General features: G+C 46.8%; 1 protein-coding gene across 1 annotated transcript in view; it reads right to left on the bottom strand.

Moving 5' to 3' along the window:
- Positions 1 to 17,263, bottom strand: part of edem1 (ER degradation enhancer, mannosidase alpha-like 1) — a 77,082-nt gene that overhangs the window by 21,301 nt on the left and 38,518 nt on the right. The window lies entirely within an intron of this gene.

The following is a 17,263-nucleotide window of genomic DNA, read 5'->3' as shown; positions in this document are numbered from 1 at the left end:
TTTTTGGCGGCTCCGACTTGCTAAGTATCACAGTCAATGAGATACAGAAGAACTTAATGAAGCAGGTGTTATCAGCACCTGCCCCGCCTTCTCTCGGATAGTGATACCGTCAGTTGGCTCATGACTGCTTATTTGCCATACCATAAGGTGCGACACTATTCGTAACTAGCCATACTATCGTATGGCCATTCCCCATTGCACCACCTGGGGACACACATGATCGGGAATTGCCCCTCACAATGGCAGAACTGCTGATTAATACATTCCTGTGGCAGCAGGGGTGTGGCTGTGTCGGTTTGTGAATGGATGGCAGGGCCAGGAAAGACGAGTGGCAAAAGTCATTGCAACTGTTGTCAATTAATGTTGTGTGCACATGTGCGTATACACAACGTGTGTGTGTTTGTTGTAGTGATGATTGAGGATAGAAAAGGAGAGAGACAGAATCTCTCTCCTGACCAAAGCACCCATGTGTGCACGCAAATGAGTGTATGAGTGAAAAGTAGTAGGAAAAAGAATTAAAATAAAAGTCCCTGGTAACATCAGTCCCCATCTACCATGCTTCAATATTCCCACCCACATCAGAAACATACTACAGTGGTGCCGAAAGCCGGGATACTGAAGGGAACCATGCCATGGAGTCCTCCCTGCTTAAAGACCTGATCCATGCCCTCGTTGCCACCCAATAGGACCAGCAGCAAGCACTGATCAGCCTCTGGAAGAAGCAGGAACAGTTCAAAGCCTTGCTGCTGGCCCAGCAGGGAGATTGCCAGGTGTTCTGACACCTGCTTGCGTCAGCAGGGTCCTCGACTGCCACCGCAGCGGAGCCATCCCATGTCACGCGAATGAAGATGGGCTGCACGACGATCCGGGGGTGTTCATCGCACTCTTCGAGCAAGCGACCGAAGCGTGGGGGTGGCCAGTCGAGCAATGAGCAGCCTGCTTACTACCACTGCTGACTGGAGAGGTGCAGCTCGCCACACAACAGCTCCCTGCTGACAGCCGGCTTTTCTACACAGAGTTGAAGCGAGCCATCCTGCTCCCCGGAACAGCACCACCAGCCCTTCCACACATTGACACTGGAGAAAGTCAGCTGGTCCTTCGCGTTCAGCTAACCACTCCAGGATGCCTGCCACTGGTGGCCGAGATCAGACAACTGTGACGCTGAGGGAGATCAGACAACTGTGATGCCGAGGGAGACCAGATGACATGGTGATGCTAGAACAGTTCATCACACACCTTTCAGAAGGAACAGCAGAGTGGGTTCAGTGCCACTGCCTGGCATCACTAGATCAAGCCATCGAGTTGATGGACAACCACTTGGCAGTGGTTCGTTTTCTCTCTCCTTCCTCCTCCTTCACCTCTTCCCATCCCTGCCCCATTCCCCCACCAGCCAGCTTGTTTCACTTGTGGTGTCCCCCTCCTGCATTCCCCTTCTGTGTCTTCTCCCCCCACAGGTGAGTGACTCCCATAATTGCTGGCGCAGAGGTGAAGCCTGGGCCAGTATGCTGGAGCTGCAGGGAACCCAGGCGTTTCCAGGGTCCGTGCTCTGGAGGTAGGAGCTGTAGTCCGGATCTCCGACACACCAGAGACTGCCCTCGATTGGGCTGGAGTGTATCGTATATCGATGAGTATTCAAGGGTATTCGTACCATGCATTGGTGGATTCCAGCTGTAATTAGACCTCAATCCACCAAAGCTTGGTGCAACCTGAGGCACTGGGGAGGGCACAAGTGGGGAAGGTTGTGTGCACACACAGGGATGTTCACGGATATCTGCTAATGTCTGTCCACATCCTATTTCGGGGGGAAAGCATAGTGTAAAGGTGGCAGTTGACCTGCGTCTCACCCACCCACTGATTCTGGGAACCGATTGGCAAGGTTTAGAGGCTTAATAGAGCATGGAGTAGTGGGCAGTCCTGCAGTAATACATGGGGGGGGGGGGGGGGGTCACAGTATGGCATTGACTGGGGAAGCTGTCTCAGAGCTGTCTACATCAGCACCATGTCAAGGCGATACAGGGAGTGGGAAGTAGCCCGCCTCTCCTCCCTCCCTTGAGGATTTCCCATTGGAACAGATGTGAGATGAGACCCTGTGTCATGTGTTTGACCAAGTGAGAGTAATCAATGGCCAAACCCTTCAGCCAAATGAGACACCCTCCTTCCCATATTTAACAATTATTAAAGATAGGCTGTACTAAGTGATACAGGGCACTCAAACCAGTGAACAGGAAACAACTGGGTTAATCCCAAAGAGCCATAGGGAATTCGTATTCCATGCAGCTCACTTTAATCCAATGGCCGGACGCTTCGGTCCGGATAAAACACGAGCCCAAATAATGGCCTGGTTCGATTGGCCAGGGACTTGTGGGGATGTCCGTCGGTGGTGTGTGGCATACCATGAATGCCAACTAGTAAATCCAGCGGCCACCCCAAAAGTGCCTTTGCGCCCTCTCCCTCTAATTGAGACCCCCGTTCAGAGATTTGGCATGGATCTTGTCAAGCCATTAGATTGGTTAGCATGGGGATATTGCTTTATTTTAGTCCTGTTGGACTATGCAACGTGATATCCAGAAGCAGTGCCTCTCTGCAACATTTGAGCATGCAGTATTGGAAGCACTTTTCTATGTTATCTCCTGAGTTGGGATTCCCAAAGAAATTAGTCAGGCGGTATTTGTTTATATTTAGAGGCTACTTTGCAAAATTTGCCAAGTCTTGTTTTTGGTAATAATATACAAGTTCAGATATAAATTCATAAATCTGGACTTCTTGTAATGTTTGTAGGCTGCTGTTTCATACTTAATTATGCAGGGGAATTTTGCACATAAAAAGAGCCCTGAAACCACATATAGGAAATTGGTAGAAAAGTATTACATCATTAATATGCAATTATTATATCCATAATAGGTATTATTTGTGGCACACAACCTTTTTATTCAGGCCAAAAGCATGGTTCATACATTAGATACCCATTTAACCCTAAAAGGACCTAAACTACTGAGTGGGATCAGTTAGAACTTCAGAGGTGGTGTGCTGCTCAGTCTATTCAACTGACATAACTTTTTGCTTTTAGGAGTTTGTTACTCTATAGATTCTTTATCTAAAAGTATGTTTGTTTCAAGACTGATGAAAAAAAAAAAAAGTGTTTAACAAGGTGACTGATTTTCTGTTGGGGTCCCATAACTCAGAGATTTGTTGCAAAAATATTTCAGCAAGTTAGTCGCTTCTTTGTGTGTCCATCTTTGCATATCTGTATGTTTGCATGCTTGTCTCAGATGTCTGCCATAATTAAGAATATAACTCTTTCTTACAAATTGTAGATAACTCGTGAATCTGTTATAGAGTTACTGAAATGTCTGATGCTTATTTGTCCATGCACTCTCCATACACAACCACATACCACAACAGATTTCTCATCCTTGCACCCATCCTGTAAATATGCTTTGTGCTAATATGCTAATGCTTAATAACAATGTGTCCACATACCAACTCTTCAATAAAAAGCTGGGACAAGTGATTCCTTCTTTGAAAAAAAGATTCTATAAGAAAATTTGAAACCTGCACATGTCAAATATAATATTTCGAATTAGAAGTATCATTTGTTTTTTACTTATTCATTAATATGGAATATCAAATGATGAGTTCATTGCATCATAAACATGTGGACACATCTGAAGGTAGCTTAATATGCATGGTCTTAGAAAATGCTCATTCTGCTTTATTTCTGGTCTTAATACGTGTTACCAATAACTGCTTTTATCTTCATGTTTTGTGTTTGAATCCTTAGGCAAAGCGTTACTTCTTGATGTAGTTTGGACATTAAAAAAAAAACAGAAACTGCTAGCAGCTTAGTAATAAATGTATCACAGAAATTTCTGAAATAAGAGATTGTGAGCCGAGTTCTGGAATGTAGATAAGCTATAAATATTCTCAAGTTCTGTAGCAACAGTGTAAAATATTTCTGGCTTTATGTTCTCTATGTACTTAAATGTCTCATTTTAAACTTAACTTGATAATATGTAAATATATGATTTCTATTCACACAGTTAGTAAACGGGTAATTTGTAAAAAAAAAATGTTATAATGGACTTAAGTGATACGGCTAAGGGTTAATACCGAGAAGACTTGGCAAATTTTGCAAAGTAGGTTACATATGCTCCCTGACTAAATCCTGACTGACCAAGGCACTATGTTTATGTCACGCACACTTCGTGAACTATATGGGTTATTGGGAATTAAATCCATCTGCACCAGCTTTTATCACCTACCAGTACAAACAGATGGCTTGGTAGAACAGTTCAAACAAATTCCAAAAATGTAATTTGGAAGTTTGTAAGCGAAGATGCACATAATCAGGATAAATGCTTGCGCCCGTTATTTGCAGTACGAGAGGTCCCACAGGATTTTTCCCCATTCAAATTGTTATATGGGCATCGTGGCATTTTGGATGTGCTGCGGGAAAATTGGGAGGAGGGACTTTCAACTAGTAAAAATGAAATTCAGTACGTTCTCGACCTGAGCGCAAAGCTCCACACCCTCACGCATTTAACCCAGGAGACTTCATGGCAGGCACAAGAACATCAAGCCTGGCTGTACAACAGGGGCACGTGCCTGAGAGAGTTCACCCCAGGAGATAAAGTACTTGCGTTATTGCCCACTTCAAGCTCCAAATTAGTTGCCAAGTGGCAAGGGCCCTTCAAGGTCTCATCTCATTATCTCTAGCCACTTTATCCTGTTCTACAGGGTCGCAGGCAAGTTGGAGCCTATCCCACCTGACTACGGGCGAAAGGCGGGGTACACCCTGGACAAGTCGCCAGGTCATCACAGGGCTGACACAGACACAGACAACCATTCACACTCACATTCACACCTACGGTCAATTTAGAGTCACCAGTTAAGCTAACCTGCATGTCTTTGGACTGTGGGGGAAACCGGAGCACCCGGAGGAAACCCACGTGGACATGGGGAGAACATGCAAACTCCACACAGAAAGGCCCTCGCTGGCCACGGGGCTTGAACCCGGACCTTCTTGCTGTGAGGCGACAGCGCAAACCACTACACCACCGTGCGCCGCCCTTCAAGGTCACACTGGAAATCGAGGGTGTGGACTATGAGGTGAACCGAATGGATGGGGCCGGGCACCACAAATATACCATCTCAACCTTTTAAAATGTTGGAACGGGGGGGTCCCCGTGGCACTGGTAGTTCCAGAGAAGATGGAGCTGGGGCCGGAAGTAAAAACAAAAATAACCAAACCGCTCCGGTCCCCTGTGGAGGCCACCTCTCACCGACCCAACTCACGGAGATTGCCAGGTTGCAAGCGGAGTTTTCCAATGTGTTCTCACTCCCTTCTCAGCTGCACCCACCTCATAGAACACCACACTGAGATGCCCCCAGGGGTGGTGGTGGTGTGTAGCCGCCCATACTGCTGGTCTGAACACAAAAAGGGGGTTTGAGACAAACTCCAGGCCATGCTCGAAATGGGCATAATCAACGAGTCCCACAGTGACTGGAGCAGCCTGGTGGTCCTGGTACCCAAGACCAATGGGTCCGTCCGGTTCTGTGTGGACTACAGAAAAGTCAAATGCGGTGTATAAATTCAACACGTACCCAATGCTTCGCATTGAGGAGTTGCTTGATCGATTAGGTGCTGCTTGCGTTTATTCAACACTGGATTTGACAAAGGGATATTAACAGATCCCCTTAACTCCACTATCCTGAAAGAAAGAAAACGGCCTTTTCCACACCATTTGGATTACACCAATTTGTCACATTTCCTTTCAGGTTATTTGGGGCTCCTGCTACATTCCAGCAGCTCATAGACAAGATCCTCTGCCTCCATGCCGCCTGTGCTGCGACCTACCCAGATGGCATTATTATATATAGCAATGATTGGCCGCAGCACCTAGAACACCTTTGGGCCATCCTGGAGTTGCCTAAGCGTTAGGGTCTCACAGCTAACCCGAAAAAGTGTACAATTGGGCGGGTGGAAGTACAGTATCTGGGTTTCCACTTGGGTCATGGGCAGGTGTGTCCCCAAATTGACAAGACTGCAGCGATTGCAGCCTGCCCAAGAGCAAAAAGGGAAGGAGACAGTTCCTGGGGCTGGCTGTCTATCATCACAGGTTCATACCTAACTACAGTGGGGCAAAAAAGTATTTAGTCAGCCACCAATTGTGCAAGTTCTCCCACTTAAAAAGATGAGAGAGGCCTGTAATTTTCATTATAGGTACACTTCAACTATGAGAGACAGAATGGGGGGAAAGAATCCAGGAAATCACATTGTAGGATTTTTAATGAATTAATTGGTAAATTCCTCGGTAAAATAAGTATTTGGTCACCTACAAACAAGCAAGATTTCTGGCTCTCACAGACCTGTAACAACTTCTTTAAGAGGCTCCTCTGTCCTCCACTCGTTACCTGTATTAATGGCACCTGTTTGAACTCATTTTCAGTATAAAAGACACCTGTCCACAACCTCAAACAGTCACACTCCAAACTCCACTATGGCCAAGACCAAAGAGCTGTCAAAGGACACCAGAAACAAAATTGTAGACCTGCACCAGGCTGGGAAGACTGAATCTGCAATAGGTAAGCAGCTTGGTGTGAAGAAATCAACTGTGGGAGCAATTATTAGAAAATGGAAGACATACAAGACCACTGATAATCTCCCTCGATCTGGGGCTCCATGCAAGATCTCACCCGTGGGGTCAAAATGATCACAAGAACGGTGAGCAAAAATCCCAGAACCACACAGGGGGACCTAGTGAATGACCTGCAGAGAGTTGAGACCAAAGTAACAAAGGCTACCATCAGTAACACACTATGCCGTCAGGGACTCAAATCCTGCAGTGCCAGACGTGTCCCCCTACTTAAGCCAGTACATGTTCAGGCCCATCTGAAGTTTGCTAGAATGCTGAGTTGCATCCAAAGAACACCATGCCTACTGTGAAGCATGGGGGTGGAAACATCATGCTTTGGGGCTGTTTTTCTGCAAAGGGACCAGGACAACTGATCTGTGTAAAGGAAATAATGAATGGGGCCATGTATCGTGAGATTTTGAGTGAAAACCTCCTTCCATCAGCAAGGGCATTGAAGATGAAACGTGGCTGGGTCTTTCAGCATGACAATGATCCCAAACACACTGCCCGGGCAACGAAGGAGTGGCTTCGTAAGAAGCATTTCAAGGTCCTGGAGTGGCCTAGCCAGTCTCCAGATCTCAACCCCATAGAAAATCTTTGGAGGGAGTTGAAAGTCCGTGTTGCCCAGCGACAGCCCCAAAACATCACTGCTCTAGAGGAGATCTGCATGGAGGAATGGGCCAAAATACCAGCAACAGTGTGTGAAAACCTTGTGAAGACTTACAGAAAACGTTTGACCTCTGTCATTGCCAACAAAGGGTATAACAACAAAGTATTGAGATGAACTTTTGTTATTGACCAAATACTTATTTTCCACCATAATTTGCAAATAAATTCTTTAAAAATCAATCAGACAATGTGATTTTCTGGATTTTTTTTCTCATTCTGTCTCTCATAGTTGAAGTGTACCTATGATGAAAATTACAGGCCTCTCTCATCTTTTTAAGTGGGAGAACTTGCACAATTGGTGACTGACTAAATACTTTTTTGCCCCACTGTACTCTGACGTCACCAGCCCACTGACTGAGCTCACTAAAAAAGGGAGCACCAGATCTGGTCCAGTGGAGACAGCAGTGCCAACAGGCCTTCACCAAGGTAAAAGCTGCACTGTGTGTGTGTGTGTGGGGGGGGGGCACTTTTACACTCCCCTAACTTCTCTCTCTGACATGTCGGACAGAGGGCTGGGGGCCGTTCTGTCCCAGAAGGTGGAGGGTAAGGAACATCCAGTGCTGTACATCGGTCGCAAGCTCTTGATGTGTGAAACTAAGTACAGCACCATTGAGAAGGAGTGCCTGGCCATCAAGTGGGTGGTCCTCACCCTCTGATACTACCTGCTGGGGTGTCCGTTCACCCTCTGTTCAGACTACGTGCCGCTCTAGTGGCTCCAGCGCATGGGGGATACCAATGAGTTGATCACCCACTGGTATCTCACCTTTTCAATTTGAGGTGGTCCACAGGCTAGGAGCGCAGATGGTGGTAGCGGACTTTCTGTCCCATTTGGGGGGGGGGGGGGGGGGGGGGGTCCGCTGCAGGCCAGACGGCTCCCCAGCCTGAATCAGGCGGTAGAGGTATGTGGCAGCGGGGGCATGGCCAAGCGTCGGTTTGTGAATGGAGACTGGGGCCAGGGAAGGTGAGTGGCAAAAACTCATTGCACCTGTTGCCGATTCATGTTGTGTGTTTTTGTTGCAGTGACTATGGAGGATAGAAAAGGAGGGAGAGAGCAAAGAGAGGGGATCTCTCTGCCGACCAAAGCACGCGCGCGTGTGTGTGTGTGTGTGTGTGTGTGAGAGAGAGAGAGAGAGAGAGAGAGTGAAAGAATGAGTGTAAGTAAAGCTGAAAAGCAGTAGGAAAAAGAATTAAAAGTCCCTGTTCACATCAGTCCCCATCTGCCACACTTCAGCATTCCACCCACATCAGGAACATACAACAACTACAATTACATACTATAACGCAGTGTTACGGAAAATTTATCACCACTCCACCTATCCATCAGTGGAAAGGGAATACCACGGGACCACCAATGACCAGACATTATGCTTTCAGCACAGCAGTAATGTGCACCTACTGTAATATACAGTGGTGCTTCAAAGTTTGTGAACCCTTTAGAATTGTCTATATTTCTGCATAAATATGATGTAAAGCATCATCAGATTCTCACACAAGTCCTAAAAGTAGATAGAGAGCCCAGTTAAACAAATGAGAGAAAAATATTATACTTGGTCATTTATTTATTGAGGAAAATGATCCAATATTACAGATCTGTGAGTGGCAAAAGTATGTGAACCTCGAGGATTAGCACTTAATTTGAAGGTGAAATTAGAGTCAGGTGTTTGTCATCCCATTGATTGAAATCAGGTGTGAGTGGGCACCCAGTTTTATTTAAAGAACAGGGATCTATCAAAGTCTGATCTTCACAACACGTTTGTGGAAGTGTATCATGGCACGAACAAAGGAGATTTCTGAGGACCTCAGAAAAAGTGTTGGTGATGCTCATCGGGCTGGAAAAGGTGACGAAACCATCCTGAAAAAGAGTTTGGACTCCACCAATCCACAGTCAGACAGATTGTGTACAAATGGAGGAAATTCAAGACCATTGTTACCCTCCCCAGGAGTGGTCGACCAACAACGATCACTCCAAGAGCAAGGCATGTAATAGTTGGCAAGGTCACAAAGGACCCCAGGGTAACTTCTAAGCAACTGAAGGCCTCTCTCACATTAACGTTAGCCAATGTTCATGAGTCCACCATCAGGAATAGAATAGAATATCTTTTATTGTCACTATACGCATGTACAATGAGATTAAAATCAACTCCAATCACAGTGCAAGCAGCATAAAAATATGCAATATAAACACAGAACAAAAAATATAGTGGAAGGAAAAAAAGGGGGTGCTATGTACAGTGTTGTGTTATACATTATGGAGTGGGGTATTGCACATTATAAGTATTGCACACAGAGAGAGTCCAGGTATTGCACATTCTAAGTATTGCACAGGGAGAGTCCGGAGGCGGGGGGGGGGGGGGGGGGGGTTAGACTATAAAGTCAGTGCATATTCGAGTTCAGGGTGGTTATGGCTTTTGGAAAGGAGAACACTGAACAACAAATGGTGTGCATGGCAGGGTTGCAAGGAGAAAGCCACTGCTCTCTAAAACGAACATTGCTGCTCATCTGAAGTTTGCTAAAGATCACGTGGACAAGCCAGAAGGCTATTGGAAAAATGTTTTGTGGATAGATGAGACCAAAATAGAACTTTTTGGTTTAAATGAGAAGTGTTATGTTTGGAGAAAGGAAAACACTGCATTCCAGCATAAGAACCTTATCCCATCTGTGAAAGATGGTGGTGGTAGGATCACGGTTTGGGCCTGTTTTGCTGCATCTGGGCCGGGACGGCTTGCCATCATTGATGGAACAATGAATTCTGAATTATACCAGTGAATTCTAAAGGAAAATGTCAGGGCATCTGTCCATGAACTGAATCTCAAGAGAAGGTGGGTCATGCAGCAAGACAACGACCCTAAGCACACAAGTCGTTCTACCAAAGAATGGTTAAAGGAGAATAAAGTTAATGTTTTGGAATGGCCAAGTCAAAGTCCTGACCTTATTCCAATCGAAATGTTGTGGAAGGACCTGAAGCGAGCAGTTCATGTGAGGACACACACCAACATCCCAGAGTTGAAGCTGTTCTGTACGGAGGAATGGGCTAAAATTCCTCCAAGCTGGTGTGCAGGACTGATCAACAGTTACTGGAAATGCTTAGTTGCAGTTATTGCTGCACAAGGGGGTCACACCAGATACTGAAGGCAAAGGTTCACATACTTTTGCCACTCACATATGTAATATTGGGTCATTTTCCTCAATAAATAAATTACCAAGTATAATATATTTTTGTCTCATTTGTTTAACTGGGTTCTCTTTATCCGCTTTTAAGACTTGTGTGAAAATCTGATGATGTTTTAGGTCATATTTAGGCAGAAATATAGAAAATTCTAAAGGGTTCACAAACTTTCAAGCACCACTGTACAGCTATAAAATGGACCAAAAATTTAGGTTTGTAATAACATGACCAATAATAATATATAGCGCCTGGGGGCTCCTGAGTGGAGCAACTAGTGTTCAGGCCCTGGTCACACAACAGTTCGCGATGGGTTTGCAAATTCTTGGCAATGAAAAATTGGTAGCATCACCCCCAATTGTGTGATGCATGGTGAATGTTCTCTGAGTTTCACAAGTTATTGTTTTTTTGGTGTGTCTCCAACTCATGAGTGGCCAAAAATTTCAATGCATGTACTTAAATTTGGTGGCAATGTTTTTGTTGGCAAACTAAGGGGCCAATTCTTGGCTTGAGAATACTTTCCGAATCTCAGGGATCATCGTCTTATTTTAGGACCCATCCTCTTTTTACCTTCAATTTTTTTTTTTTTTTTTTTTACAGATGGTGTGACGTCTGCTTCCAGAATTTGCTGGTATTTATTTGAATCCATGCTTCCCTCGACCAGTGAAATGTGCCCTGTGCCACTGGCTGCAACACAACCCCAAAGCATGATCGATCCACACCCATACTTCAGGAGTTGGAGAGGTGTTCTTTTCCTGGAATTTGGCACCCTTTTTTCTCCAAGCATACCTTTGCACATTGTGGCCAAAAAGTTCTATTTTGATTTCAACAGTCCACGGGACTTGTTTCCAAAATGCATCAGGCTTATTTAGATGCTCATTTGCAAACTTCAGACGCTGAATTTTGTGGCTTGGACGCAGGAAAGGTTTTCTTCTGATGACTCTCCCATGAAGGTCATATTTGTTCAGGTGCCGCTGCATAGTAGAACAGTGCACCACCACTCCAGGGTCTGCTAAATCTTTCTGAAGGTCTTTTGCAATCAAACAGGGTTTTTATTTGCCTTTCTAGCAATCCAACGAGCAGTTCTTTCAGAAAGTTTTCTTCATCTTCCAGACCTCACCTTGATCTCCACTGTTTCTGTTAACTGCCATTTCTTAATAACATTACGATCTGAGGAAACAGCTACCTGAAAACACTTTGCTACGTTCTTGTAGCCTTCTCCTGCTTTGTGAGCATCAATTATTTTATTATTCAGAATGTGAGGGAGCTGCTTAGAGGAGCCCATGGCTGTTGATTTTAGGGACAAGTTTGAGGAGTCAGAGAATTTATACAGCTTTGAAATCTGCATCATCTGACCTTTCCTAACGAAGAATTTGAACAAGCCACAGCTCAATAAGCTAATTAAGGTCTGGAACCTTGGTAAAAGTTACCCGAGAACTCAAATGTATTGGGGTGCCCCAACTTTTGCATGGTGCTCCTTTTCTTTTGTCACTCTCCAATTGTACAAAACAAAAATACACAAATCTTGCAGAAAACGCTGAAAAGAAATGTGCCGTCTTTATGCCTTTTGGTGATCAGTTCATCTTCTGCTCACTTAACTATTCACAGTAACAGACATTTTCAGTAAGGGTGCCCAAACTTTTGCATGCCACTGTATGCAGTGGTCAACAGATCTCAGTGCTGGAAGTGTGTTTATCACCGGGCATCATATTTACTAAAATAAAACGCGAGGCAAGGTCAGAGTGTAACAAAACAAACGAAAATGGAACCCCTCCTAGAACTGCCACCTTATTGTGGTGGAGGAGTTTGTGTGCTTGAATGATCCTAGGAGCTATGTTGTTGGGGGCATTATGCCCCTGTCAGGGTTTCCCAAGGCAGACAGGTCCTAGGTGACAGGCCAGACCAAGAGCAGTTCACCAAAACCCCTATGGAGAAAAAACAGAGGACCATGACGTCGCCCGGTATGACGCAGCCGGGGCCCCACCCTGGAGCCAGGCCCGGGGTTGGGGCTCGTATGCGAGCGCTTGGTGGCCGGGCCTTTGCCCATGGGGCCCGGCCGGGCTCAGCCGGAAGAGGTGACGTGGGCCCGACCTCCTGTGGGTTCACCACCCACAGAGGTAGCAGTAGGGGACTGGTGCAGTGTGGATTGGGTGGCGGTCGAAGGCAGGGGCCTCGACGACCTGATCCCCGGACACAGCGGCTGGCTGTTGGGACATGGAATGTCACTTCACTGGGGGGGAAGAGCCTGAGCTTGTGCAGGAGGTTGAGAGGTACCGGCTGGAGATAGTTGGGCTCACCTCCACGCATAGCTTGGGCTCTGGAACCCAGCTCCTCGAGAGGGGCTGGACTCTCCACTTCTCTGGAGTCGCCCGTGGTGAGCGGCGGCGGGCTGGTGTGGGCTTGCTTATAGCTCCCCAGCTCAGCCGCCATGTGTTGGAGTTTATCCCAGTGAACGAGAGGGTCGCCTCTCTGCGCCTTCGGACTGGGGAGAGGGCTCTTGCTGTTGTTTGTGCCTACAGCCCAAATAGCAGTATAGAGTATCCGGCCTTCTTGGAGTCCCTGGGAGAGATACTGAGGGGTGCTCAGACTGGGGACTCCATTGTGCTACCGGGGGACTTCAATGCTCACGTGGGCGACGACAGTGACACCTGGAGGGGCGTGGTTGGGAGGAACAGCCTCCCCGATCTGAACCCGAGTGGTTTTTTGTTATTGGACTTCTGTGCTAGTCACGGTTTGTCCATAACGAACACCATGTTTGAGCATAGGGGGTGTCCATAAGTGCACGTGGCACCAGGACACCTTAGGTCGGAGGTCGATGATAGACTTTGTAGTCGTTTCATCTGATCTCTGGCCCTATGTCTTGGACACTTGGGTGAAGAGAGGGGCTGAGCTGTCAACTGATCACCACCTGGTGGTGAGTTGGATCCGCTGGCGGAGGAGGAAGCCGGACAGACCTGGCAGGCCCAAACGTATGGTGAGGGTCTGCTGGGAACGTCTGGCCAAGCACTCTGTTGGGGAGGTCTTTAACTCCCACCTCCGGGAGAGCTTTTCCCAGCTTCTGAGGGAGGCGGGGGACATTGAGTCTGAGTGGACCATGTTCTCTACCTCCATTGTGGATGCAGCTGTTCGGAGCTGTGGCCGCAAGGTCTCCGGTGCCTGTCGTGGTGGCAATCCTCGAACCCGGTGGTGGACACCGGAAGTAAGGGATGCCGTCAAGCTGAAGAAGGAGTCCTATCAGGCCATGTTGACCTCCAGGACTCCTGAGGCAGCTGACGGGTATCGGCAGGCCAGGCGTGCTGCAGCTCAGGCAGTTGCGGAGGCAAAAACTAGGAACTGGGAGGAGTTCAGGGAGGCCATGGAGAAGGACTATCGGTCAGCCTCGAAGAAATTTTGGCAAACCGTCCGGTGCCTCAGGAGGGGGAAGCAGTACTCTGCCAACACTGTTTACAGTGCAGGTGGGGAACTGTTGACCTCGACTGGGGACATTGTCGGGTGGTGGAAGGAATACTTTGAGGATCTCCTCAATCCCACTGTCATGTCTTCCACTGAGGAGACGACTCAGAGGTGGACTCGTCCATTACCCAAGCCGAAGTCACTGAGGTGGTTTGCAAGCTCCTCGGTGGCAAGGCACCGGGGGTGGATGAGATCTGCCCTGAGTATCTCAAGTCTCTGGATGTTGTGGGGCTGCCTTGGTTGACACGCCTCTGCAACATCGCGTGGCGGTCGGGGACAGTGCCTCTGGAGTGGCAGACTGGGGTGGTGGTCCCTCTTTTTAAGAAAGGGGACCGGAGAGTGTGCTCCAATTATAGGGGAATCACACTTCTCAGCCTCCCAGGGAAGGTTTACTCCAGAGTACTGGAGAGGAGAATTCGACCAATAGTCGAACCTCGGATCCAGGAGGAACAATGCGGTTTTCGTCCTGGTCACGGAACACTGGACCAGCTCTATACCCTTCATAGGGTGCTCGAGGGTTCATGGGAGTTTGCCCAACCAGTCCTGATGTCCTCCTGTTGGACTCCGGCAGGGCTGCCTTTTGTCACCGGTTCTGTTCATAATTTTTATGGACAGAATTTCTAGGCGCAGCCAGGGGCCGGAAGGAATCCTGTTTGGGAACCACAGGATTTCATCTCTGCTTTTTGCGGATGTTGTTGTCCTGTTGGCTTCTTCAAACCAGGACCTTCAGCATGCACTGGGGCGGTTTGCAGTCAAGTGTGAAGCGGCTGGGATGAGAATCAGCACCTCCAAGTCCGAGGCCATGGTTCTCGACCGGAAAAGGGTGGCTTGTCCTCTCCAGGTTGGTGGAGAAGTCCTGCCTCAAGTGGAGGAGTTTAAGTATCTCGGAATCTTGTTCACGAGTGAGGGAAGGATGGAGCGCGAGATCGACAGGCAGATCGGTGCAGCCTCCGCAGTGATGCGGTCGCTTTACAGGTCCGTCGTGGTGAAGAAGGAGCTGAGCCAAAAGGCGAAGCTCTCAATTTAACGGTCGATCTATGTTCCGATTCTCACCTATGGTCATGAGCTTTGGGTAATGACCGAAAGAACAGGATCGCGGATACAAGTGGCCGAAATGAGTTTCCTTCGCAGGGTGGCTGGGCGCTTCCTTAGAGATAGGGTGAGAAGCACAGTCACTCGGGAGGAGCTCGGAGTAGAGCCGCTGCTCCTCCACATCGAGAGGAATCAGCTGAGGTGGCTCGGGCATCTTTTTCGGATGCCTCCTGGACGCCTCTCTGGGGAGGTGTTCCAGGCATGTCCCCCCGGGAGGAGGCCCCAGGGAAGACCCAGGACACGCTGGAGGGACTATGTCTCTCGGCTGGCCTGGGAACGCCTCGGTGTTCTTCCCGAGGAGCTGGCCGAGGTGTCTTGGGAAAGGGAAGTTTGGGCTTCCCTGCTTAGACTGCTGCCTCCACGACCCGGTCCCGGATAAAGCGGAAGAAGACGAGACGAGATGAAAATAGAAAGCAGAGGCAAACATTGCCAGAAACAAACATGACCGTGATAATATTTTGCAAAGTCTCTGTGAAAACAGCATCCTTATATGCATGTGCTGATTGCACTCAAATCAGCATCAGGTGTTTCCCACAATGACTGGGTCCCAAAAGCGCGCACAACACACTCCGTGAGCGAGCATGGCTGCTCAAGCTGCGCCAGGCTCTATTGCACGAAGGCATGACAAGTGTTTGCCTGCTGTGTGACCACAACTTTTAACTTGCCTATACATTGCCACGCATCGCCACCAGAACGGCTCATTTTCATTGATAATCCATCATAAAGCATCATGAGCTGTAGTGTGACTGTAGCTGTAGGGAGATCTTGATGATGCCACAGATATCAGTGAACAAGAGTTAAGAGAGCAAAAAACAATTGGCCATGTTTTCTGGATGAGAGGGATGGCATCACTCATGTTCCTCATCAATCACAGTGACACTAGCCAATCATAGGAATCTGTGAGATCATACATGTAGACAATGGCCAGGACTGTGAAATAGAAATGACAAAATCCGAGGAAACAATTTTAGCAGGGGGTCTGGGGGGCGCAGCTCCCCAGGAGCCATGGGCCTGGGGGCCGCAGGGCCCCAGAAGCTGAACAGATTTTGTGTATATTGATAGATTTGAAGCATCTCCTGAAAGCAAATATTTTCTCAACCATGCCATTTAATTTGAACTGTTATTATTATGTTGAAATAATACAATTTGAACTGATTTACATTTTAACTGATAAGGGTTCACTTGAGGAATGAAAATATATCAGTAACATACCTCATATTGTAAATTCACTCATTCTTGTGTCGATTTGTATCAATTCATTGGGTACCATAATGTTTTTTCCAGGGGGGAAATTCTAGACTGACTATTAAATAATAGTCACTAATGTTCTTGTTTTTGAACTGATTCAATACCAAAATGTCTTTCTTGTTCATGTTAGACAGATTCTAGTCAAAAACTATATACAACTATTTACAAGTCAATATTTATATTTATTTCCTTTTCTTTGTTAGCAGTTTCTTCAGCTTAGAAAGCCTACTCTTTTCTTTCTGACTTTCTATATGGCTTTTCCTTGCTCTTTTGGTCTCTCTTTCATTACATATTCATGATAACAATGAACATTATGAACAATAACATAAGTTAAAACTACATAAATAATAAATGTGAACAAGATGGTCTACCTGGTAATCTATAGTTCAACAGCTTCAATTTCACCAATTCCGCATGTTTTTTTCCTTTAACATGGTCAACCAAACATGTTCTTCCACCAGAACCGTACTTCACATCCTGATGGCACAAGATGCAGTAAGCTTTCCCCGGTTCTTTTATCTTCCATATGTGCTCATGGAGATATTCACTACCGGCTTTAAACTCCAGCCATCGTCAATTCCATGGATTTTTGATGCCGTTTTCCTTGTCAATGTTTTTGACATTGTCGGTCTCACCGTCCTCCCTCTGAACGATGTCCCTTCGTGACGCGGACATACCGCGAAATTCTCCTTTTCAAAACCGTTGATATCGAAAGCGTGTTTAAAGAGCACAATGGTAAAACGAAAAGAACACAAGATTCGCTGCCATGGTTTGTAAGCATGGCACAAATGCCATAAACTGGTCTGTCATTGTCGCAAAAGAAAAAAAGATACCACAAAAATTACAAATGTCGTTACAGAAAGAACAATTTGCGGTAGGCTCTTTCCCAGACTCGCCGGCTCGGTGACACTCGCTGTACGAGACTACTAGCGGTCGGTAGACAACAACCCCTACCCCCCCAATTTGTTATTGCAAAATTAGGTGATTTACTAAAATTATATTT

This window comes from Neoarius graeffei, chromosome 4 (genome assembly GCF_027579695.1).
Source record: "Neoarius graeffei isolate fNeoGra1 chromosome 4, fNeoGra1.pri, whole genome shotgun sequence".
In the NCBI taxonomy this organism is placed as follows: domain Eukaryota; kingdom Metazoa; phylum Chordata; class Actinopteri; order Siluriformes; family Ariidae; genus Neoarius; species Neoarius graeffei.
This window is presented reverse-complemented; position numbering and strand designations above follow the sequence as displayed.